The sequence below is a fragment of the Lycorma delicatula genome, chromosome 7, assembly GCF_047948215.1.
Source record: "Lycorma delicatula isolate Av1 chromosome 7, ASM4794821v1, whole genome shotgun sequence".
NCBI lineage: Eukaryota > Metazoa > Arthropoda > Insecta > Hemiptera > Fulgoridae > Lycorma > Lycorma delicatula.
In genome coordinates, this window is record NC_134461.1 from 78,102,924 (window position 1) to 78,130,246 (window position 27,323).

Consider the following 27,323-nt stretch of genomic DNA (forward strand, 5'->3'; position numbering starts at 1 on the left):
CAGAATAATTAGGAAATTAACAATTGTAATTAAAGATAAACCACTGATCAAATAGAAATGTAAAAATTTGTGGCGGTTCTACACATTTGCAACATCACATGAAAACCAACCAACCAATTGCTTTCAAATTTTCATGATACATTCATATTATCGCAAGAAAGGTTTTAAGCCACATATTAAAGCCCTAGCCCCCTTGCAGATGAAGTTATGCATTTTTCCTGTTGGGCGATAACCTCATACCATGTTTGATTTCGTTTTTTGATGTAAAAATAATAGACCATCCCTATATACATTTAATATCATATCCGATTTTCAGCTCTCTACCTTGACCACTTTCTGAGATATAAGGTATTTTAAGTATTATAAATATTGGATAAATTATTAAAAATATTGAAAAAGTGCTAAGACTTTTTGTAGTTGCATATAATAACCTCTCTCTCTTTTTCTGTTTAGCCTCCGGAACCACTGTAAGATGTTATTTCACAGGATGATATGTATGAATGTAGATGAAGTTTAGTTTTGTATAGTCTCAGGTCAACCATTCCTGAGATGTGTAGTTAATTGAAACCCAACCACTAAAGAACACCAGTATCCACAATCTAGTATTAAAATCTGTATAAAAGTAACTGGCTTTACTAGGACTTGAACGCTGGAACTCTCGACTTCAAAATCAGCTGATATGGGAAGACACGTTCACCACTAGACCAACCCGGTGGGTTTAATAGTTGTAGCCTACCTTATACAAAACATAGTCATTCTAAAAATTGGATCACCATATCATTATCATTTATTCATGATAATAGAAATGTAAGAAATACTCAGCCTATAAGTGACAACTCACACTTTTCAATATAGCAGAGCAGTTATAAAATCTTTGTGACTATTTTTGATTCATGATTTTTTAATTTTAACTGCATGATTCAACATTAGATGGTGTGCTGGCTAGACAGGAACAGCGAACGAAGTGAGCCCTGACCAGCTAGTTCAATATAAATTAATTAATAATAAATAGATCAAGTTACATTTAATGTAATTTGTTAAATTAGATCACATTCATTGATCTGTCTTACTAAACTTAAATCAGTTTAAATGATGTTCAAAAAAACAATTCTAAATTGATTTTATTTAGTTCCAGTAACTTAAAAATATATCAAGAAAACAAAAATCGGTCCAACCGATTAATAATAAAATAAAATTAATAACAAAAATTAAAATAAGAACAGGTTGAAACGTCCCTGACTCAGTGTGTAGTTTTAACTGTATAGTAGTAACCTTCAAAACATAGAAGTATTCTCTCATGCAAATAACACAATGATCAATAATCTTGCTCTTGCTATAAGATTATAAAATTAATTAATTATTCTAATTCTAAAAAAAAAAATATTATAAAACATTACATAAAAGATATTTAATGTTGCAATGCTTTATCAATTCAAGAAGTAATTCTTTTAGATAATAAGCTGAATAATTCTTTCAAATTTCTAACTCTTGAAGCCATCCAACATTGAATCTACCAACTATTACTCACCAACAAAATAGACTGCAGTATCCTATGTCTGGAACCCCCACGCGATACAAATTAACTGCTCTGGTTTATGCTTCTCAACAGACTTCAAGCTCTTTTCCTAACTGAGCTAAAGATTCTACATTTGTTATCTTATTTTCAATATTTAGCAATATATTCATAACAATATTCACAATCCTCAATTTCTTTTGTTATTTTGTTAATTAACATCCATGCCTCTACATTAACATATGCCCAAGATGTGAAAACACAACACCTCATCCTAATGTGAAGATGCTTTGTCAGATCCTGACTATAAACTAATCTTCTCATTCACAGAAATACAGTTTTTTTTTGTTTTTATTTGTCTACTGGTTTCTACAGCCTATTCTTTCATAATCCTTAAACCAGATATTTAAACTTCTCTACACTTTTAATACATATGCATACCATCAATTACAAGTTCAATATTAAATAGTCTTGGCTTTGACATAACTGTATACTTGGTTTTGCAGAAATTAATTTCTAAACTATATGGAAGATTATCAGTTTTTCACGCAATACCATATTTTTACTTCCTTGTACAAAGTAAAGGAAGTATTGTTGTGATCGCAAAGAATTTGGTTTTCAGATTTCAATGAAGATACCCATTTTGACCATCCCTGAATCCATTTTGACTAGTTTCAGACCCATTTTGACCATCCCTGAATCCATTTTGACTAGTTTCAGCATGACGACTGTACATAAGTATGTATGTATGTACGTGTGTATCTCACATAACTCAAAAACGATTAGCCATAGTAAGTTGAAATCTTGAATTTATCTTTTTTGCACCTCCCCTTTTGAATGCAATCAACTGAACCAAAAGTGCCAAAAAAAGGCCCAAAATCCAAAAAAGGTTGGATTTTGGACTTTTTCATAGCTCCAGTAATAAGCCCTCATTGACATCTTTTCAATGATATACCATAAGTGGTACTTATTTTCACTGGTTCCAGAATTATAACCAAATAAAATTTCAATTAATTTAATATTTGGATCTTAAAGAGAAGGCACATAGGTTCGAATCAGACCTCATCTCCTTTTCTTTTTGTTTAACATTTTTTTAAATTTAAATATATTGATTTATTAATAATAATTAACCTCTGATTGTAAAAAGAATCTTAACAATAAATAATAATTCAATAATAAGAATAAAGAAAAAATATGAAAAAGCAGAAGTTATTAGTAAAATAACATTTTATCTACTTTTAAAAATGTGTATATGTAATTTAATAGGTGTACAAGGAAGTTATGTGGTGTCTAAATCAGATTTTTTAAATTGCAATATTACCCACCATCATATATATAATTTATATTGTTAGTTGGTTGCCTATTGACTATAATCCCAGCCCGCAAACTTACCAAAACACTACATTGCTTCAGAATTTTAGCCTAAACAACTTTGATGAAAGTATATATATATATATATATATATATATCAATGCTGAAAATTTCTTTAGAGATAAACATTTTCTATATGCTCATGCCCCTTCTTACAGCTGCTGTTTGATTCTAATGTAAGGTTTCTATTTTATCAATGTGAGAGAATTTACGAGCTGTTTTTATGAACCCATTCTCTCTCATTATATATTATATCTTTCTCATGACCAGCATCCTTTTTTATCACCACCGTCTCATAATTTATAGAATAGATATGTACCTCTATGATACTACATGTCATTGTAAGAAATATAAGAATACCAAAATTCTCGTAAGTCTAAAATTCATTTTGGAAACCAAACCTAGTCTCATTAACATAACCATCATCAAGTGTAAAATCTTTCATAAAGAATTTTAATAAACACTTTTAATATTATGATTTATCAAACTAACAGTTCTATAAAGAATTAATGTATTGTAATATAAAACACTAATTCTAATGAAATAGTTTACTGAATTGTAAATATTATATTTACAATTTCATTGAAGTCATTTATCAGATCTATATAACATTCATATTGGAGACATTAAAAACAAGTCATACACATGAAATCATATTCAAAACCTCTTTGTAAATATTTCAGATTCAATTAGAATATGTTGTTTATCAGGAGTTGCTGATAAACGAGAAGTATTTGAATGCAAATCAGTTATTATAAATTGTCAGCAAAAATATTTTTATTATGCTTTTCTTAAATTAATTTATTAGTCTTTACTTGTAATATCAACAATTCATATTCCAGAATTTACTGATTCTTGGATTAAAAATACACAATTTTTTTCTCTTTTAGAATTTGTTGAATTAAAAGATAATAAAAATTCATAAATTACAAAAAGTTATCATAAAATGTTTTAATGACTTTTGAAAGCAGGTAACTTCTTCTAGGAAAACATAATAATACAAAAAGGGAAGAAAGTAATAAAATTTAATACAATTTCAATTATTGTACTATTTTATAACTTGTGTCACTGGAAACAGAATTGTTACAACTTCCACTAAAAATTAACCCATAATTTAATAACAAAAATTTTTTGAAGTGAGGAGGGATTTTATATTATTTAATACTATTATCTTTCCACTGAAGAATATCCTAACTTGTCAATCAATATAGAAAGAAACTCAATGACATGCAGTATTAGGTATAAAGTGTAAGAAAAGGCTTTTGTAAGAAAGTTTCCTCAAACAAAACTATGCCATAAATAATATAAATCTAGGAAACCCAAAAGCTGTCAGTTAAGTATTTCATATCAGTTACCAAGAATTTTTTTTTCATTTAATTTGGCTTATACCTGGTGAATAGAATAAATATTTGGTGTATATCTTTCTTAGAATGAAGCAACTGGTTTACGTCACAGACAAGAAACATCTTATAAAGCACTCAAAATTATTTTAGTATAATGTGATAAACAACAGCTAATCATTATCTACCAACAATTTAATTACAAATATAAAATAAATAATACTTCTATGATCACATTTCAGTATTTTTAGTATTACTTATTTTATAATAATTTTACAGTTTCTTTTTCAGTTGTGCAACTGTGCTTTGTTTTATGATGAACCTTTTTAGCAACAGCTCAGAAGTGATTAAAAAAATGCAGAATGTAGAGGTAAACCAGGAGTACAGCAGCATGCAAAAAGATAGTAAAGTATCCGAGTTCAAAAGTGTGAAAAGAAAGTAACAGAAATTAATTTATTTTACCTAGAATAAAATCACCTCTCTTGAGGCTGTGTTATTAATTTATTAAACTTCGACAACCAGAGTTAGAGTCTGAAAGAAAAATAATGCATGTTGCGAAACAACCATTACATCATTAATCACAAATATTTATTTTAAAACCAATTAAATAATGATTAACACAACAACTCTACAAGAATCTTCCTTAAGATTCAGAATATGGCCCAGTTTCTAAAATTCACTTAAAAATTATTTGAAAGTAGCTTCAAATTTAATATTCATTCATTCTGAATAATATACAAAATAAAATTTTTATGACTACAATTAAAATGTTGCATATTGTTTAAAGTTATCTAAGAATAACAGTAACATTAACAACTAAGTAACTGTTGAACTATTTTCTAGAAAATGGTAATATTTAATCGATTGATATTATTATTACTGTTACAGTTACATTAAGAATGTAAATTAATGCAAACTGATTTTATTTTTATTTAAAAAGTAATATAATGTTTTAATAAAGTTACAGCTAAATACTGTAGTAAATTTCAAAAGCAATTTAAAAGTGAATGTTGTAAGGTTTAAGTAAGAAACTATCCAGCAAATGTTAACAATAAAAACGTACATAAATTATAAAATATCTAATGTATATTATGCTTTTCTGCAATATCTAATAAAATATTTAAAATTAATGACCGAGTGTATAATTTATTTAATAAAATCTTTGTTACTTAACACTTATTAAATGTTGAAAAATATAACATTTAACAAAAATTGTATTACTAATCAATCTTAACCATAGAATTTACTCCTTAGGCTATTAGCCACATTTACTGACTACATAAATGAATACTCAATTCAGATCTATACATAATCATTCATTATATAGATTGCATCAGGAACTGTGGAAAAATATGGATAACAAAAGGAATTGCTCAAGCATTTGCCTGTGTAAGATATAATAAAGAAAGGAAAATATCTAATCAAAAGGAAAATGATCCAGTGCTTAGTGTAGTAATTTACAAGAAGTGATTCATTAAACATGGTTCTGTTATTGGCATTGATCCTCAAATTGACATATATTTTATATCCTATGCATTTCAAGATTCTATTCGCTTAAATGTTCTCACATAAAATCTATCTTTATATCAATAATCATTTTATTATGAACAAAGACACTTTGTTCACTTGTGTAAGAAAGACAGTGTTAATGTTCTTTTGTATTAACAGACACGGGTTAAAAATAGCTGCAATGGAAAGGAGTAATGTAGGTGGAGGGGTATGTTAGATATCATTGGAGGAAGAGAGAGTTTTTGAACCTTGAAATTCTAACATGTAATCAAAAACAATGTGTAATTTGAATTACAGCCAGTTTCAGGTTTTAGTACTACTATATCTGAAATATCTATCAAACTGAATCGATAGGATTATAATAGGACAAACTGTTCGGGTATTACAAGTATTTAAAATATCGATAATTTAATAAGTTATTTTACTGAATCAAAATATTCACATTAATAAAAAAAAAATCGAATTGTTAGAATTCAATTACTGATGCTGCCTCAAGGATTGTCACTCTTAGCTGGGCAAAACCAATTACCAAGATTCAATTAAAAGTGAATTAGGATTTACAGCCTGTTATGAGGCAGAAGAATCTCAAATTTAATAAGTAAAATAATTACAATTATCCACTTTAGAAATAAATGTAAAAAAACAAACTCTGCTTCAATGGAAATATCCAGCTGCATAATTTTGTTACTTTAAGTGGCTAATAAGAGCAATTATTATGAACTACATTATTAATAAATTCTTAATGGATAAGTTTAAAAAAATATAGAATATTAAATATATTTGTTGTAATTACTAACAAGTTTATTTACAACCTAAAACTAGCACAGTGAAATAAAATTAAAAATGTTCAAACCTTCGACAGTAAAAATTTTGAATCATAAAATAATGAATTATGCACATTTTTAAAAAAATGTTTGCTAGCAACAACCAGCTCAAGTGATATTGCTGGCCAATATGTTTGTACAGGTGGCTGTCAACAGTTTTCAATGACATGAAAAACTAATTTAAAAGCATTTCAGGTATTTAAATTGCTGGAACAGTTTCTAGTAGAAAATTATAACCACTAAGATGGGCAAGGATAATAAAATGGAGAGGATTATATGTCAGTAAAGAATTACAGGGGATGAAAAACAGTAAGCAATTACCATACTTGAAATTTTTGTTAAACCTTTATATCATGGTTTAGTTTCTATTGATAATGTGATATATCTATCTAAGAATATTTTAATATAATTATAAGGAATTTTTGCTAACACCTAATGTCAAAATACGAGATTTGTTGTTTTGTAAGAATTATTTATTATTTTAGCTGCACCAATAGCTACAAATAAATTTTCCAACAATGAGAGAAGATGAGTTTACATAATGCAGTAGCTTAAAATAGCAAATCTTTATTTTGTTTTATTGTAGAGAGAACAAAATGTAAATAAGGTTCAATCACAGGATTTATTTCAGATCTGTTTAAATCCATAATTCTAGCTATAACCAAATTTGTTGACAAACAAGCTTTGATGTGTAAATCAACCTCTAATATTAAAAAAAGGTTTTAAATTACAATAGTAATAAATTTATTGAATCATTATATTCACAAACATACAACTGCTGTAAATCTAGGTTTTCTTGAAACCACACATTCATTCATATAATTAAATACAATTTGGTAAACATTTCAAATTCAATCAACCCATATAACTTTTAAGTAAAATATACATAAATTTCTTTAAACTGTAGTTAAAATTTAAACAGAAATAATTTGTTTCCTGCTTTAATTTTTTCAAAGAGTAGTCGTATTAATTAAAAAGTGTTTTAATATCTCGGAGAACATTTTTATATTTTTGTCTGGAATATCTTTCAAATATTAAACAGATAAATATTATCTGTCGCTATTTATAACAGTATAAATAGTGACTGCAAGGTTGTTGATTATTTCTAGATGTAAGAAAGGCTTTCGATTCTCTCGATCACAAACTCCTAAAAAGAATTTTTTAATATACATTAATGATTTACGTAGAAGTGTTTGTGCTATCACAGCATTTGCAGATGACACAGCTTTAAGTTATAGAGCAAACAATAGAAGTGAACTTCGTAAGATGATCTGTGGTGATCTCCAAAGACTTAGGATGTGGTTTGAATACTACTCTTTGCAGCTGAATATAGAAAAGACCAAGTTAATCGCTTTTAAATTGAGGTCAAATTTTGAAGAACCATAATGTATACAAATAGCTGTAAAGCTTGTGGTTGCAATTGCAACTAGATCAGTAGTACGGACCACATGATGTAATTGGGAATAACTGTAGATCAGGATCTACAGTTATTCCACAGATTATTATTTTGTATTGATTGTTATTTTGTACATAAACTGCCTATGCAAGACCAGGGACTTACATAGGCAGTTCATGTACAAAAATTAAAGAAAAAACTTATATATGCATGTTGAACACTTTTTCCTCTGCAATAGTTGCCCTGATTTTGTAATGAAATCTCAGTACTATGGTTTAATCAAAAGCAGACCATTGCTATGATATGGAGTGGTGCTTACCACAGTGTGATGTATCCCTTGATTGTGAGACAAAAATATATAATCACGACAATCTATAAGAAACCTCATCTAGCATATTTGTTACTGATTTTTCAACAATGGAACTTACTACTTCTAAGATACCTATATTTTTACAAGGTCTTAGAAATCTTTTTTATCAAAAGTGGACAAAAATAACAAAATTACTGTTGGTGAGTATGCAACCTATGATCACCACCAAGAACTTAACACCACCAAGGCCAAATAAAGAAATATTTCATAGATTCTACCTTTACATAGCTGCTTGACTTAATAACACTATACCCAATGAAATAAAGAACTTCACTTTTACAGAATTTAAACCTACTATTAAACGATGGCGTTTAGGAAAAGGTAATATCGAATGTTTATTTCTTTAAGCTGACAAGATGTTTCTTCTATATACAGACATAAATTCTTCTTTTTACCCATAAACATTAGAACAAATAAAATAAACGAAATTTATGTTGGTATTTTGGAGTGTTAAAATACGCAAACGTTCTTCCATTGTTATGCAATTCTAATTGTATCAGGGTTTATGTGCATAGGTCGGATGTTAATTCTTATTGTAAATAAAAAGTATGAGTATTATTTCATTTACTTTTGTTATTGGCAGTACAATGTCTTTATGTTATATTTTTTTCATATTCATTTAAAGCAATTAAAATATGTGATGGTAACTCCCGTACAGTTTTTTTTTTCAGGAGTACCTAATTTATCTTCACCTTTAAAAGAAACTAACAACAAATTGTGTCAGAACTAGATATATTAAAAACTTTAACACTGTTACTAGTTTTTAAGTACAATTAACAAATAAGTTATATAAAGACATATTTTTACTAATTCCCTTGTGTCAACTGTGATGCCTGTCTAACAATTGAAATATGCAATATTTTTTTTAGATTTTTATTTGTTTAAAAACAGTTTCAGATTATTTTCTATTTATACATTTAAATGATACCTTTAAGAAATAGTCTCTAAGAAGTAGTCTAATCATAAAATTCCTGCAAGTATGATTAGCACAAAAAATGAGTACAGTTTCACATCTTCAATTAAACCACTTCTTTAGGAATTTTCCGTATATATATGAAAAGATCACAGTCAACTTCAGAAAACTAAAAATAATTAATTATTTCAGTAACAAAGTGAAGTATATATTAAGAAAATAAATTTTGAAAAAGATGAAAATTATAAAAATAATAAAACATAGTTCATTTATTATTACAGATGATAGATAATAATTACAGATATTACAGTTTTAATAAATAATTAATAATACGCAAATATTCTATTGTCCTTTATAATCAACAGTAAAAATGATATAAATGATTATTTATTTAAACATAAGCCAAATTAAATAAATTTTAACATATTCAATATATTCTTTAAACTCAAACATGCTCTAAGGAAATAAAAACAGCTGAAACAGTGCCCATTCTAAGCAAAATGGATGTAATTACAAAAAGGATACAATGAAAACTTAAAACCATTCCATACTAATAGTAGAAAAACATTTATTTATCCCCCGTCTCACTCTCTCTCTCTCTCTCTCTCTCTCTCTCTCTCTCACTCTCTCTCTCTTTCTCTCTTGTAATAATAGCCATTTGCTCAATTATAATCATCCTACATTATTTTTTTCTGATAAGAAATGAATTTTGCAGTTAGCAAAAAAAGATGTCAAGTCTGATCAGATTTCAAACCCAGAACCTTCTGGAAGTAAGCCAGACACTACCACTATACCATAGTGGTTGAAAAATTAGCTCACCAACAACTCAAAGCCACCAATTAAATCACCAAAAACATCAGCTGGATTAATGTAATATTAAAAGTACTAAATTACTAAATACAAAATAACTAAATAAGTATCAAAAGTCCTTTATAATCAATAATGGCGAGGAACTAAAAGTATTCACAAGCAAATATAAATGTTTATTTTATATTTGATTTATCCTAAATTAATATATTTTTTTAAAAATAATAGTAACCTACTGCACAGTAAAAATTATGTCAAACAAAAGAAAAAAAAAAAGAATGTAAAATGTAATTGAAGTTAGTATGTTAGAATTCTTGAGCAAACATATATTATACAAGATAATTATGAGTAGAAAGAATTTTTTTACAGTAAACTATTAATTAACAATAAAATATTTGTTAGCGACTATTTTATTTAAACTACAATTATAATACTAACAATAACCATAAAATTACTTCGAAACGCAATTATATCAAAGAGCATTTAGTATCATAATACTCAACTGTTTATAATGTATATTAATATAAACAAGTACACAGTAAATACTTCTTATACACGTACTCATGGTATTTTAATTGTAATATAACTGTGGTTTTTATGTAATGTGCAACTTTATAATAATTAATCTAACTATATACACAATATTATCTAATGAGTCTTAACAATTATTACTGAATTAATTATTTATTTAATGATTAGTTAAAATTTTTTATGAATGAATACAGACAAAAAAAAATAATTTATTTACATACTCACACCAACTGTCCTGTATTTATGGGTATGTCATTATTATAAAATGCTTACTGAGAATTAATATTTTAGAACCATTTTATACTTCAAGGGTTTTTTTATCATTCCTCTTCCAAGAAGTTCACAAGGAGTGTTATACCTGACAATTCATTTTTCACGCTGTATTACAAAATGTTAGAATTGTCTGAATATGTTATACACACTTTATGTATTAATACATTTAACTTTATGCCAATACCAAAATAAATTGAGAGTTGCCCAGAGAATATTCTGTCACTTAGTTAAATGTATCAGTCTACAAATAACAGGTTTAATTTATTAAATATTCAAACCTGAAGTATTATTTTATACCAATGTTGATACTTTGCTACCAGATGGTACAAAGCAGCCACTTAGGAGCTTTGTTATTTTGACCATATCATGACAAACAAAAATTAGTAAACATTACTAAAATGGAAGTATGTATAAACTGTAAACCATCTAAGATAAACATTTCATATAAGATTAGACTACTTCAAAGTAAGATTTGTGTTAATGATTTTTCATCCATACATCAAATAAGCCACAGAATGTTTTAAAATACAGTAGAATGTAGAATTTCTCTACAGAGTAGAGAAATTCTAGAATACTGTGCCACTCAAAAGTATCTGAGTATTAACTAGAAGTTACATAACTTTCAAGCAGCATTCAGTTGTTTAAAAGATAAAAATAGCATAAAAAATGGCATTGTGAACTGAGTGGATGATGTGGGAAACAGGTCCAAAAATGTTTTGCTCAAAAACCTTAATACTTTAGTTTGCAACAAGAAAATATACTGTCCTAGTGAAGGAAGCATTTATCTTATACACCAAACATGTAGATATGATTCTAAAATGAATCCATCCAAATAATTAATAGGTGTCTGAGACAGACACCAACCCATCAGTGGGTTTACCCACTGATTGGCATAGATTTCCAAACGTCAAATTCAGAGTGACTGGTTTGATTAAAAGAAAAGAAATGAATGACAAATGTTACACATTCAGAAAAATTCTTAAGATATCTAAACACGTGTTTAACCTAAAGGTGGTTCTTTTTTGTAAGTTTGACATTCTAAATTCAGTCTAAACTTAGACTGCTGCTAAACATTAAATTACTATTTTTTATTGCAAATCAAAAAATCTTTGGTAAATTTTGAAAGAGTAGGTGAGATTGAGATCATTTCAGTTGAATATATCTGTCTCTGATGACATCAAACACTGCAAGAGATGTTAGTTTCAGTCAGAATGAGTAATTGCATAAGTCTGTCACAACTCGTTATCAGTTTTATTTACATATTTCAGTACAAAATATACAGCAAAATCAAATGAAAACTGAATTTACTTTGAAATATTAAGATTGTAAAACCTACATTGAAACACATTACACACAAGCTCAACAGTACCTTACTTATAAAAGTGAAAAAAATATTACACAATGAATAAAAAACGGTGTATCTCATGGAATATGTGTGTACATGTAAAATAAAATTTAGTTTAATAAACAAATAAAAACATTCCAAGTGTTCATTTATTTAGTAGGTTGCCTTGAAAGCAATAAAATGGTTGTTAGTACTAATATATAATTGTTGTAATAAAGAAATAAAATAATTCATTTGCAATTTTGATGAACACTCACTTTTAGTAGGTACAGTAAATTTTTTAATAATACAATGTAAGTACTGTAATAGTTTTTCAAGGCCCCTTTCTCTTAACTACTTTTAATACTGCTATTTAACAATCCTTCTTTAAGGCCAGCTGATAAGTTGTAGGTCTAGGCAAATCAATATTACAAGTACAGAAGTCAAGGCTAATAATTTGTTATATTTATTAATTTATGAGCAGGTTAAACAAGATAGTATACTAATAATCTTATTTAATATTTTTTTGTTTATTAATAAGAATGAAATTAAATCAATAAAAAATGGAAAAAATCTCATATAATTACAAAAAAAAAATTCTTACTAGTTTTCCAGTTGTTATAACATGTTGTTATAAAGTTTTCCAGTTGTTATAAAGTGCTGCAATAGTAAAAAATGAAAACCTGGTATTTTAAATTTCTTAACAATTGTATATATACATTTGTCTGTATTTCTCAGGAAATGTTTATATTAATTTTAGTATTTTTTACATTAAAATTTTGGTAAACAACTGTTTATGTATGTAATTATATCTGTACACATTTACATTGGTAACTGGCATCATATTTCAAGAATTGCAAGCGTAATATTTCACGCAAGAGCTATCTGTTAGGAAAATTAATTCAGTCACCAAAAAAAATTGATTAATAGAGAATATGATAAAATCTTGAAGAAGGTTTAACTCAATGAAAAGTTTTTTATGTATATATATTTTATTTTATAAAAAATAATATTAATAGCTGTACCTTTGTGAATATCATCAAAGAATTTTTATTTTTTTTTGTCTTCAGTCATTTGACTGGTTTGATGCAGCTCTCCAAGATTCCCTATCTAGTGCTAGTCGTTTCATTTCAGTATACCCTCTACATCCCACACCCCTAACAATTTGTTTTACATATCCCAAACGTGGCCTGCTTACACAATTTTTTCATTCTACCTGTCCTTCCAATATTAAAGCGACTATTCCAGGATGCCTTAGTATGTGGCCTATAAGTCTGTCTCTTCTTGTAACTATATTTTTCCAAATGCTTCTTTCTTCATCTATTTGCCGTAATACCTCTTCATTTGTCACTTTATCCACCCATCGGATTTTTAACATTCTCCTATAGCACCACATCTCAAAAGCTTCTAACCTTTTCGTCTCAGATACTCCGATTGTCCAAGTTTCACTTCCATATAAAACGACATTCCAAACATACACTTTCAAAAATCTTTTCCTGACATTTAAATTAATTTATGATGTAAACAAATTATATTTCTTACTGAAGGCTCGTTTAGCTTGTGCTATTCGGCATTTTATACCGCTCCTGCTCGTCCATCTTTAGTAATTCTACTTCCCAAATAACAAAATTCTTCTACCTCCATAATCTTTTCTCCTCCTATTTTCACATTCAGTGGTCCATCTTTGTTATTTCTACTACATTTCATTACTTTTGTTTTGTTCTTGTTTATTTTCATGTGATAGTTCTTGCGTAGGACTTCATCTATGCCGTTCATTGTTTCTTCTAAATCCTTTTTACTCTCGGCTAGAATTACTATATCATCAGCAAATCGTAGCATCTTTATCTTTTCACCTTGTACTATTACTCCGAATCTAATTTGTTCTTTAAAATCATTAACTGCTAGTTCCATGTAAAGATTAAAAAGTAACGGAGATAGGAAACATCCTTGTCGGACTCCCTTTCTTATTACGGCTTCTTTCTTATGTTCTTCAATTGTTACTGTTGCTGTTTGGTTCCTGTACATGTTAGCAATTGTTCTTCTATCTCTGTATTTGAACCCTAATTTTTTTAAAATGCTGAACATTTTATTCCAGTCTACGTTATCGAATGCCTTTTCTAGGTCTATAAACGCCAAGTATGTTGGTTTGTTTTTCTTTAATCTTCCTTCTACTATTAATTTGAGGCCTAAAATTGCTTCCCTTGTCCCTATACTTTTCCTGAAACCAAATTGGTCTTCTCCTAACACTTCCTCCACTCTCCTCTCAATTCTTCTGTATAGAATTCTAGTTAAGATTTTTGATGCATGACTAGTTAAACTAATTGTTCTGTATTCTTCACATTTATCTGCCCCTGCTTTCTTTGGTATCATTACTATAAATACTTTTTATGAAGTCTGACGGAAATTCCCCTTTTTCATAAATATTACACACCAGTTTGTATAATCTACCAATCGCTTGCTCACCTGCACTGCGCAGTAATTCTACAGGTATTCCGTCTATTCCAGGAGCCTTTCTGCCATTTAAATCTTTTAATGCTCTCTTAAATTCAGATCTCAGTATTGTTTCTCCATTTCATCCTCCTCAACTTCTTCTTCTTCCTCTGTAACACCATTTTCTAATTCATTTCCTCCGTGTAACTCTTCAATATATTCCACCCATCTATTGACTTTACCTTTCGTATTATATATTGGTGTACCATCTTTGTTTAACACATTATTAGATTTTAATTTATGTACCCCAAAATTTTCCTTAACTTTCCTGTATGCTCTGTCTATTTTACCAATGTTCATTTCTCTTTCCACTTCTGAACACTTTTCTTTAATCCACTCTTCTTTCGCCAGTTTGCACTTCCTGTTTATAGCATTTCTTAATTGCCGATAGTTCCTTTTACTTTCTTCATCACTATCATTCTTATATTTTCTACGTTCATCCATCAGCTGCAATATATCGTCTGAAACCCAAGGTTTTCAACCGGTTCTCTTTATTCCGCCTAAGTTTGCTTCTGCTGATTTAAGAATTTCCTTTTTAACATTCTCCCATTCTTCTTCTACATTTTCTACCTTATCTTTTTTTCTCAGACCTCTTGCGATGTCCTCCTCAAAAATCTTCTTTACCTCCTCTTCCTCAAGCTTCTCTAAATTTCACCGATTCATCTGACACCTTTTCTTCAGGTTTTTAAACCCCAATCTACATTTCATTATCACCAAATTATGGTTGCTATCAATGTCTGCTCCAGACATTGATAGCGTCAATGTCTCCAGGGTAAGTTTTGCAGTCAACGAGTTGATTTCTAAATCTTTGCTTAACCATGATATAATCTATCTGATACCTTGCAGTATCGCCTGGCTTTTTCCAAGTGTATATTCTTCTATTATGATTTTTAAATTGGGTGTTGGCAATTACTAAATTATACTTCGTGCAAAACTCTATAAGTCGGTCCCCTCTTTCATTCCTTTTGCCCAGCCCGTATTCACCCACTATATTTCCTTCCTTGCCTTTTCCAATGCTTGCATTCCAATCTCCAACTATTATTAAATTTTCATCTCCTTTTACGTGTTTAATTGCTTCATCAATCTCTTCGTATACACACTTTACCTCATCATCATCATGGGCGCTTTTAGGCATATAGACGTTAACAATCGTTGTTGGTTTAGGTTTTGATTTTATCCTTATTACAATGATTCTATCGCTATCCGTCTTGAAATCCTCCCTATCTTCTTGTTCATCACGAAACCTACTCCTGCCTGCCCATTATTTGATGCTGAATTAATTACTCTAAAGTCACCTGACCAAAAGTCGCCTTCCTCTTCCCACCGAACCTCACTAATTCCTACTATATCCACATTCACCCTATCCATTTCCCTTTTTAAATTTTCTAGCCTACCAACCTTATTTAAGCTTCTAACATTCCACGCTCCGACTCGTAGAATGTTATTTTTTTAGTTTTCTGGTGACCCCTTCCTTAGTAGTCCCCACCAGGAGATCCGAACGGGGGACTATTTTACCTCCGGAATATTTTACCAAGGAAGGCGCCTCCATTATTGTATATGTGAAAATGCAGAGAGCCACATTTTCTTGGAAAAAAAAAACAGCTGTAGTTTTCCATTGCTTTCAGCTGCGCAGTACTCAGAGGACTGAGTGATGTTGATATGGCCGTTTAAGTCATTGTGACTCACGCCCCTAACAATTACTGAAAGAGCTGCTGCCCTCTTTCAGGAATCATTCTTTAGTCTGGCTCTCAACAGATACCTCTCCGATATGGTTGCACCTTCGGTCCAGCTACTCTGTATCCCTGAGCACTCAAGCCCCCTCACCAACGGCAAGGTCTCATATTCATAGAGGAGCTGATTCATAGAGGAGGAGAATTTTTATACAATTTTCATAAAAAATATTAGTAAGAAAGAAGAATCATGATTCGAGAAAGTAGTATTTAATAAAATTGTATATTATATGTGAATTGTATAGGCACATGAACTTAACAACACAGGCTTGTATCAAAGGAATTTGTGATAACAAATTGATCTCTTTTGATGATTGTGAAAAATTTTACTGAAAGAGCTGAAAAAATATTTATATGCATTTAAATATACAACGCATTTTGTTTTTTTATAGATACTATTACAGCTTTGGTCTCTGTTATTTGATTTATTGTTGAAAAGTTAGAAAGCTTTGGAATTTGTTGAGTTTCGATAAAATAGTTATTTTTCTTTCTAGACTCATTGTATAAAATTAAGAATTATATTTCAACTATTTGTTTAATTATATTTATTTCTTAGAGTTTTGGTTTCCTATTAACTTTTTTTTTTTATTTTTTTATTTAACTTTATAAAAAGTAAATTTCTGTTCAATTACCAAAAATAAATAAAATAAAATATCTGGGGTATTTTAACAATATTTTATGTTACCTTACGATGTAGTTTCTTTTAGAAACATTTATTTGTTTAGAAAATTTATATTATTTTTCATTATATAAAAAAAATAAAGATTGTTAAAGATATTTTCATTAGGTTAAGAATAACATTTTAATATAAACACAGTAAATGCATATCAACAATGTTCATGACAGTTAGAAGTAATGATGTAACAGAATGATTAACTTATTAATGAAAACTGAACCAAATTTAAACTTGGATTGTTGGGTGTTTTCTGTTTATATTAAAATGTTTTCAATTGCTGCTGAAAATCAAGATTTTAGTTCTGCTGCTTCATATTGCAATTTTAGTTAAATAATTCAGATTTATATCAGCTGTTCCTCTGATTTATATCATTCAGATCATCGTCTGATTTATAAACATACAGCAATAATAATTAGGTAAAGAATTTACAATAAAGAACAAGAATAAATCCATACAAGTGATATATGCAAAAAATATCAGTACAATATAAGATATCAAATTTAAAAATAATACACACACACACACACTCACATATTCAAAAAATCATCAACATACAGCATTGTCCCAAATAATATTTTGTTGTTATTTTTATATATATATATATATATATATATATATAAGGCTGTTTTGCATAAAATAAATGATCTGTAAAAGAATAATTTATAAAAGCAATATGTACTAATTTAAAGTTTAAATAAGAATAAATAACTAAAACTGGATATTTAAACCCCAATTACCCAGTCTCTACACCTATCATGTTATATTTACCAATTTATGCTAACTAACGTGACCAACGTCAATATATGAATCTTTCTAAAACAACAGAATCACTAATGCAAAAAAATATATACAGAGATAATACCTCCAGCTTGTTTCAAGTAGAATTCACTGTTTATTTTATAGTATTATTTTTGTTTTTCTATATACATTAAATATATAAATAATAAAAATATAGGCAACATATTAAAGATATGTGAAATAAATAACACAAAACAACAATCTAGATTTGGGTGAATAATTTCTACATTAGACTTTAAACAAGAGTAAAAGGATAATAAAAAATATCACATCAATAAATTATATAAAGTTGATAAAATAAAACTGAAAAGTTGTCATGTTATAATTTAAATAAAAAGATCATTAACAAATGTATCATGGATATTCACACAGATGAAAGTATAAGTAAATGAGTTTTAGAAAAAGTATGAAAGCTTTAGGAATTCTTTTACATCCATAAAGAAACTACAGCAAAAATGTTTTCTAAAATTTACATAACAATTGTGCTACAGAGAAACTGAAAATTTTAAGTAATATATAGCTTAATATATATATATATATATATATAAAATATAATATTATATATATAAAAAAGATATATATTTTTTTTTTCTGGTTAGCCTCCAGAACCACCGTAAGGTATTATTTCAGAAGATGAATGAGGATATGTATGAATCTAAGTGAAGTATAGTCTTGTACAGTCTAAGGCCGACCATTCCTGAGATGTATTGCCTTTACTAGGATTTTAATTTAAGAACTCTCAACTTCAAAATCAGCTGATTTGCATTGACGAGTTAACCACTACACCAGCCCAGTGGGCTATATATAAATATATATAGGAATTTAGGAAAGTATAAAGTAAGAGTTGGGTCGGAATTTTTTGATTCGTATTTCATTTCTGTAGTCAATTAATTATAAGTAAATATAAACAAAAAATGAAAATGAAAATAAGAAAAGATTATGTGATACAGTTAAGATTTTGATGGCTGAAATAATCCTTTATGAAATAAATTTAATGTAAATAGACATCAAGAAAATACAATCAATTACAAATAATTAATTTAAGGTTAGTTGTACATGAATACAAGCAGCATCATAATTTAAAAAAACAAACACAATAATGCACAATAAATCTCATGTTCTAACAAAAATATTAAATAATACCTGAGAAAAAAGCTGTAAAATAATTAGAAAAAGTAATAGAAGTAGTAAAATCTTTATCTAAGTCTCTTTTAATAAATATAAGTCTTTTTATTAATTAAACAGAGTTGTGATGACTTTTGTTATTAATAAATAATATCATTAAATGACATTTACATATCACCATAGCTTAAGCATTTCAGGAAGCATGTTATTAATTATAACATTCCAATTCAAAACCATGTTTAATGAGCTGTAACCCTTAAATCATTAAAATCAAACATTGCTACTGCAACTCAAAACTGGTCCATGGTTTTTTTTAGATCTAATAAAATGCATAGAATTTTCTGAGGTGATCATAATAAAAAATAAAGTAAATAAATGACAATGAAAAAAAAAATGTAAGCAACACGTGATCTATCAATGAGAAAATTATTAACTTTTAGAAAAAATTCAGAATCAAGACAAAAATGAAGATTTGAATAATTTTTAACAAAGAAAATTAAAGAAAGAAGACAGTAAAAACCATGTACTGCATACCAAAATGAAAATGAAATTTGTAGTAAGGAATTACCTTTATTACAAATAACTAAAGCTTAGGAAGCTTTTCTTCATCTTGAAATTGTATGTTGTTAATTAGTTAACTATCTTTTAATCCTCAGGGATTAAATTTGTCATGTTTATTCAGCATTAATCAACACTTAATTAATAATGAATAAGTGAACTATTTACTTCTTTAAAAAAAAAAAACCTTAAACTCAGTTTAATTATTTTAAACAGCCCTGAACTAATCCAACTCCTGTTATTGAATGGTAGCATTTCTGCCTTTTAATTAGAAGTTACAATCCCAATTGGGTTTAAATCCCAATCAGGATTGGCATTTTTCACACTACAAAATTTATTTCTTATTATCACAAAAAAAAGCAGGGTGATATGATAATTGAGTATCAGCCTGTTATGATCAAAATTAATAGATAGATAATATTTTAATTTATTATTAAATTTAAGTCTAGCCATTAAGACTAATTTGATACAGTGATAACAATTACAGGGAAAGTACAATTAAATAATGTTGTAACATATAATGTAATACATTGATACAGATTGCAAATTTATTCTCTATAAATAAATCATTATATTGCTGCATAAAAATAGAACAGACAGTAGAGAATGAAAATAATTATCATTTTATTAAATTTAACTACTAATAAATATCATCAGGTGACATGGAAAATTAGTAACATTTAACAAGTTACTTCTTTTCTCTAGTAAAGAACTGATTAATAAAAAATCTATTGCTTTTTACATTCACTTTTAATCGTGTAATATGTACCAATATAACTCAACTATTTATGCTAGTACAACTGTAAAATGAATTACTATTTATCATTTTTCATCCATTTTGTTCAAGGAACAATTAAGGAAAGAGATATTACCTAAAGTTATACTTTATTTTTTGTTTTGGAGAACTGATTGAATAGTTTTTAAATACACCTACAAACAGATTTTATAGACATTTTATAGCTGAAATATTTTTTGAATACTCATCATATTTAATAACAAATTAATTTTAATCTAAAACATTAAATTAATAAGACTTGACAATAAAAATTTTTTGTTTTAAGATTACTTAGAAATTTATAAAGATATCATAATGTTGCCTAGTGGATGACATAGCATACAAAAATTAAACTCTATAGTTATGCAAGGTTTTACTTTTACACACCAAAATATCAGTTAACAAATGTTGAAAAAGTAACATCAATTAAATGAGCAAGCGAGATTCAACATGATTCTGGGGCTTTTGTTTATTGTTCTGCTTTAGATGTAATACAGGATTTGTCATTATCCAACCAACATGTACTATGTGCCTCAGCTATATATAGACGTTTATAACAAATTCCAGCTGGTAACAATTCTCTACACATTCCTTTGTTTTCCTCTTACATAAACTTTTGTAAAATCTGTAACTGATTTCACTCAGTGGAACCTAACTGTTTTAGATAAAAACAACCGGTTGAATGGTATCTAAGAACAATCACTAAACATATTTTATAGATTGTAGACTAATATGCATTTTATTTTTTTAAATATTTAAACGTATTTAAGTTTATACATTATCATGGTTATACCAAGAAAAGTTACACAGATTGTTGTACATAAGGTAAAAAGTGTCTGGTTTTTAATGTTTATATCATGCTAACAATATCCAGTAAACTGCACTATGCAGTTTATAATCTGCATAACAATATCACATAGAAATCATTATGTACTACTTTTTCTACTTACATAGATGACATACTGCTAAGAGTATTTTTTTTTTAAATCAAGGACAGTGTTTAAAAGACATATTCATGGTTTTGCTTCCATTTCTGTAGAAATTTTCTTGGTGTAAATGCAGTAAATTCATTATCAAGAAAAATTTTTTAACATCAATATTAATTCAATCATAATAAAAAATCATAATCCATGATAATAAACTTAATAACTTTTATAAAATGATTAGAAAATAGAATTACATAATTATTCAATTTTATCTTGATTTTTTTTTATGAAGTATGTTTTTATGTTTAACGATCAGTAGCAAATACAGAATTAAAAAAAAACATAACAAAATATAACAAAGAAATAATTAGTAAGTTAAAATATAAAGTGAGTTATACATATGTTATAAATCATATTACAGTAAAAGTTAAATAATTATAGGTCTTCTTGTTACGAGAAGTTTATATGTTCATGTCATGATTTAGCAGAATCTGATTTCTTCGGTCATTGACTTTTTTGTAACAACAACAATAATAATAATAAAAGAAGATGATGGATTAAGAAAAATCTAAGATGGAATGGCAGTTAATCAATTGCATTGCAACTACTGTGCCATAAAAAATTACATACACACATCCACGCCACACACACACATATATATATACCCAACAGAAACACCTAATAGTTATTTTTCAAACAATTAATTTTACTACTCTAAAAAGTTCTGGCTATTCTTTTTTGCTTTTTTTTTAATTTACCTAGCTATCAAAGATTAAGAACAATTAATAATACTGAACAAGTCGCTTAAAAAGATTTCATTGTATTTCATTGTAAATTAAAATCCAAAATTAATTTAATATAGAAACTTCCATATAGAGAATAAGATTGAAGGAATGAAAAATCATTCAAAAGATCATATATTAATATATTTTTAATTTATAATGTGTTCTATTCAATTGATAGATTACTCTCCTATTAAAACTATATTAGCAATCATATTAAGACATTTTTCAAGCAATTATTTCCGATATAAACTGATTTTTAACATATTGCAATCAGTGGTAATAAACATATAATTACACTTGGCAAAAATATAACATTTTTGATTTTAATAATATATGATAAAGTTTTATAACTAATCTTATGTTTCTTTGAAGTGACTAGAATTTTTAAATTATGAAAAAAGCTAAGATACTGCTTACTCAGATTTTATTACAGACAATCAATATTTTATTAATATAAAATTGGAAATGTTACTTGGTATAAATATGTGATTAGTGCATTATTTATTATACATCATGTAGGTCACTTCAGGAATGGATAAGTAAGATATTTGGTTGATGAAAGGAGGACACACACACACACACATAAAACTGTATTTTATATATATATATATATATATATATATATATATATATATATATACATATAAGTAGTTATGAAAAGATAATAAGAACAGTAAAAAAAAAAATATTCGAAATTATTTGCATTGAAATAATTATTTGTTCACATTATTAGCATGTGCTAACAGTATGTAGAAAATCCATGAATTATTTTTTTAGCTAGTATTATTTAAAACCATCTACAGAGTAATATTGTTACTTCAAACGAAAATATTTTATTTTAACTTTAAATTTGCAGGAAGATCTTCTAAATGTGTTTGTAATTTATTTAAGAAAATAATAAATAAAAAAACCAAAACACTGAGTTTGTTTCAACATTTTTCATTTACTTATCTTCAGAGAAATACTATATTTGTATTTCTAAGCAGTAACTTATAAACTAGCTACCTAACAAACTCTACAAGCTTATCAAGAACAAACCATTGTGACAACTTGCTCCAGAAGCCTACAAGAGACATTGAGTTGTCAGCACCAGTTTGACATTAATGCAACAGTTTGCAGCATATGACACTATGAAATGAATAAGACAAAAGAAAAAAGTAACCATAAATTTTTATAATATTGAAACCATCTTTTTTCAAACTGAATTCATAGATTCTTTGCTACTTGCAAATTAATTTGATAATTATACAAAAAAGTGAAGGGACGTTGTAAAGGTTCAAAAAGCCTTTTGATGAATCAAGTACCCTCATCATCTATTTAATGATACAGAATTAGATTTAAACACATGGGTTAAACATATCAAACTGGGTAATTAGCATTATCACTAATCGGATATATCAACTCCCCTGTGATGATGCAGCACTCAGGTTCAGGTTTAGTTAAAAATATAGTAACTTACAATTGGATTTAAATGTCCAAATACCTTTGTATTTAGAGTTCATTTAACAGCACTACATCAGGGATGTTTGATCTGGGACTACATAGGTACACCCTAAAATAGGTAGTAAAATAAAAATCCGATAAGAAAAAATTAATATATTCATACCAATCAGGGACAATGCTGATTTTTAGCTGAAACTAAGAATGAATTTATACTGAATGAGAAAGTACTGAATGATATGGATTCATTGATAAAAAAGGACTTAAATTTTTAAATAAATAACGGTGAAAAAAAGGAAACAAGACAGAAAGGAAGATAATACAATAACATATCACAGTTATATGTTACATCTCAGCCTGCAAAAGGTTTGGAATTATTTGACAGAAGATTGAATGATCCCTAAAAATGATGGAGAAATCAGTCTCTGGCAGCTATTGTAATGATGATCTTATGACAAAAAAAAACGGCATTGAATTTTTATAAACTTCCCAGCTAAAGTTATGGCTATGCCAAAAGGTTTCTTTCAATTCAATCATTTTTAGTTCTATTTGATGGTTTAAAACAATAACCAAAATTAAGAATTCTTTTTTTCACATTTTTATGTAAGAATATTTATTTATATTTTATGATACATAGTTAAAAAAATAAATACAAAAAACTGATTATTTCTACACTTATTTTTGACTTATTTGTTACAATGATGAGGAGAGGAATGGGAAAAAATGTTTTATAGTGGATTGAAGGTCTACTGATATAGTAAATATAGATGCAAAAAGTCCCACTAACTTCTTTTCTGAAGCAAGAATTAGCTAAAAAAAGAAAAATATATAGTCAGTTTTTGGTGAGAGAATGAATATTAAATAAAAATTTTAGTAATTTGTAATCTTGATATAAAAAAAAACCTTCATCTTTTGTAAGAAAAATTTTTTGCTAAAGTGACCCAATAAAGCTTTGAATTTCTATTTCAGCCCAAAACACCCTTTTTCCAATTTTTGCAAAACTTTAATATATTCTACATATGCACAAATGTCCATCTGATAAAAATAGCTTTTTTGGACTTGGAAGCAATTGAATAAAAAAATCTCTTTGCAGATTATTTACAGTTTATTTTAACCTGTTTTTATTTATTAAAATAAAGATTTAATGTCTCCTTAGGACACAAACCTTAAAAAATGAAAATTTTTTTTAGATTTTTTTTTTTACTAATCCTTCCATTATAACTATATCTGGAAAAGTAAAAGGCTGGGAGTCAAATTTTTTCTTTTTACAGTTTAGCCTCCGACACCACTGTAAGGTATTACTTCAGAGGATGATATGCATGAATGTAAATGAAATGTAAGTCTTGTACAGTCTTTGGTCAACCATTCCTGAGATGTGTGGTTAATTGAAACCCAACCACCAAAAGAACACCAGTATTCACGATCTAGTATTCAAATCTGTATAAAAATAACTGCTTTTACTAGGATTTGAATCTTAGAACTCTCAACTTCAAAATCAGCTGATTTGCGATGACGAGTTAACCACTAAACCAACCCGGTAGCTTGGGAGTCAAACCTGGAATGATAATCCTAAACTTTGATTTACTGTCAAATTTTTCTCTCTGTTGTTGAAATGTTAGTTGTAAAATCAAATGTATTAAAATTTTTCTTTTAAGGTGAATTAATTGTAACTTAATCCAATCTCTTTTTTTTTACTAATTTAATTTTTTCAAATTTTTTATAGCTTTGACAATTTTTAAATCTAACTAGTGATTTCTTCACATCTTCAGACCTAAAGTATTGGTTTGAATGAATTTATTATACATTTTTAACTAATAATATTGAGATACTACTAGCTTTTAATAGAATTAATAGATTGTCAAAAGTTCCATGCTGAAACACTCAATTTCTAAAATAAATAATGTTATTAAAGTACAGACACAATAATAAAATACATAGTTATTTTTTCTCTTTACATTTTAAAGATTGCAGAGTATGAATGTAAATTTATTGCATTTTTAAATTTGTTGTTACAGCACAATTCTTGGACATCTGTAGAATATGAATAAATTAAAAATTGTTATTTAGTGGAATAAGCAAAGCAAGATTTAGATAATCCATTAAATTAGAATATAAATTTAAAATAAAGAAAGAAAAGACTATTCTGTATTTAACTGTTTGAAATTCTATTTATCATATGAACTGATAAACCTTTAGGAAATTATCTACAGTTAATATGCACTTAACAATTAATCATTATATTTTATATTATTATTATTATTTTACTTTTTAGGAGGAATGAGAGCTTTATGTTCATCCAACTACCTATTGATTAAGGTGATTGACACACCTCAATCACTAGTTGGCTTCTTCTATAAATTCAGGACAAACATTCCTAAACAAGCTTGCAGGAAGAGACAGAGACAGTGCAGCAGCTGATGGAACTTTTACAGAAATTATCCCAAAAAAAAAAAAAAAATCGAGAAGAAAAAAGAAGATTATCTATGATCAGCATATAAGGGATTGATTTTTAAAACAGCAGTTCTGAAACACTTCAAGACCCTGATAAAAGACAGTTAAACATTTAACAAAGTTAAATAGGATTTTAATTGCCAACTCCTACTTTGGTGATTGAGGTTAATTAACAGCGAGCACTGTCAGAAGAATAATTAGCTAGAGATTGGACTTGGGTCAACTAGCAACTAGACTAATTAGTATAATAGACTTATGACCTATTAATGAGGCATTATATCTCAAAATAAAAAAAATTGTGTAATAAAATTCTGTCAATATTGTCCTGCAGGACAAAACAGTAAACACTTTATTTTACCAGATTAGAGACAGTCATGCTGTGGTTTGATCAACTTCTTCCTCTATTCTCCATCTTTCTTATTCTTCATTCTTTTCATCCTTGCATAGATACCACAGAATCGATAATGTTATTTTCTGCAGTGTACCCATAATTGGAATCATGAGCATATCTCCTAGTAGCAGGTGAGAAAACTACATTATTAGTGGTTTTAAATTGGTGGTAGTAAAGCCCTGAAACTAGTACAGTTTCAGAGTACAGTACCTATCAGAGAATTTACGTGATTAAAGCCAAAGAAGTGGCTGTACTCAGGCCTTCTTTCCTTCTAAATTCTAAAAACTTTGCTTTATTTGTAGCAATACTGACTAGGAGAAGGAAGGTATCCAAATTTTGATTTTCAGCATTCTATTTATGTTTCATAAGGTTAAAATAAAATCCATGCACAAGTCCTTCAGAACTTTTGAGAAAGATAGGAAAAGAAAATCTTTACAAATTACTGGAAGGTAGATTTCCATTAATACATAATAGTAAGAAACTTTGCATAACTAGCGTTTTGAAGGCGTTTATATTATACCTGATTTCCAGTACCATGTAGAATCACTGGCAAACTGAAATCTAACAAATTTTTATAGTTATGGATTAACTATTAATGTCTCAGAAACCATTATTGTACAATTTAAGAATAGTGTGATTTTTAATAGTAGCATCTTGTACACAGACATTACTAACATATATATCTTGTGTCTTTTTAGAACATAACTCTAGATATTTATAAACTATTTGATAAGAACAGTGAAGATCATGTACCTGCTACTCCATACCTAAAATTTCCACTTTTATTTCAATTAATTACAATATGTTTTTTTGAATGTATGCTTATTTAGTTTAGTTTTTATAAAAGAGCAGCCCCTACAAGAATAACTATTATTAAAGTTTTAATAATCTTACCTTAAACAAATAATTGTTTCAAAGAGCAATTAATACTCTCAAGGTCATTAACCTTATTATGGTTTTTATAAAGATAATTTTAGAAATATTTAAAAAAATCAAAATTATTAAAA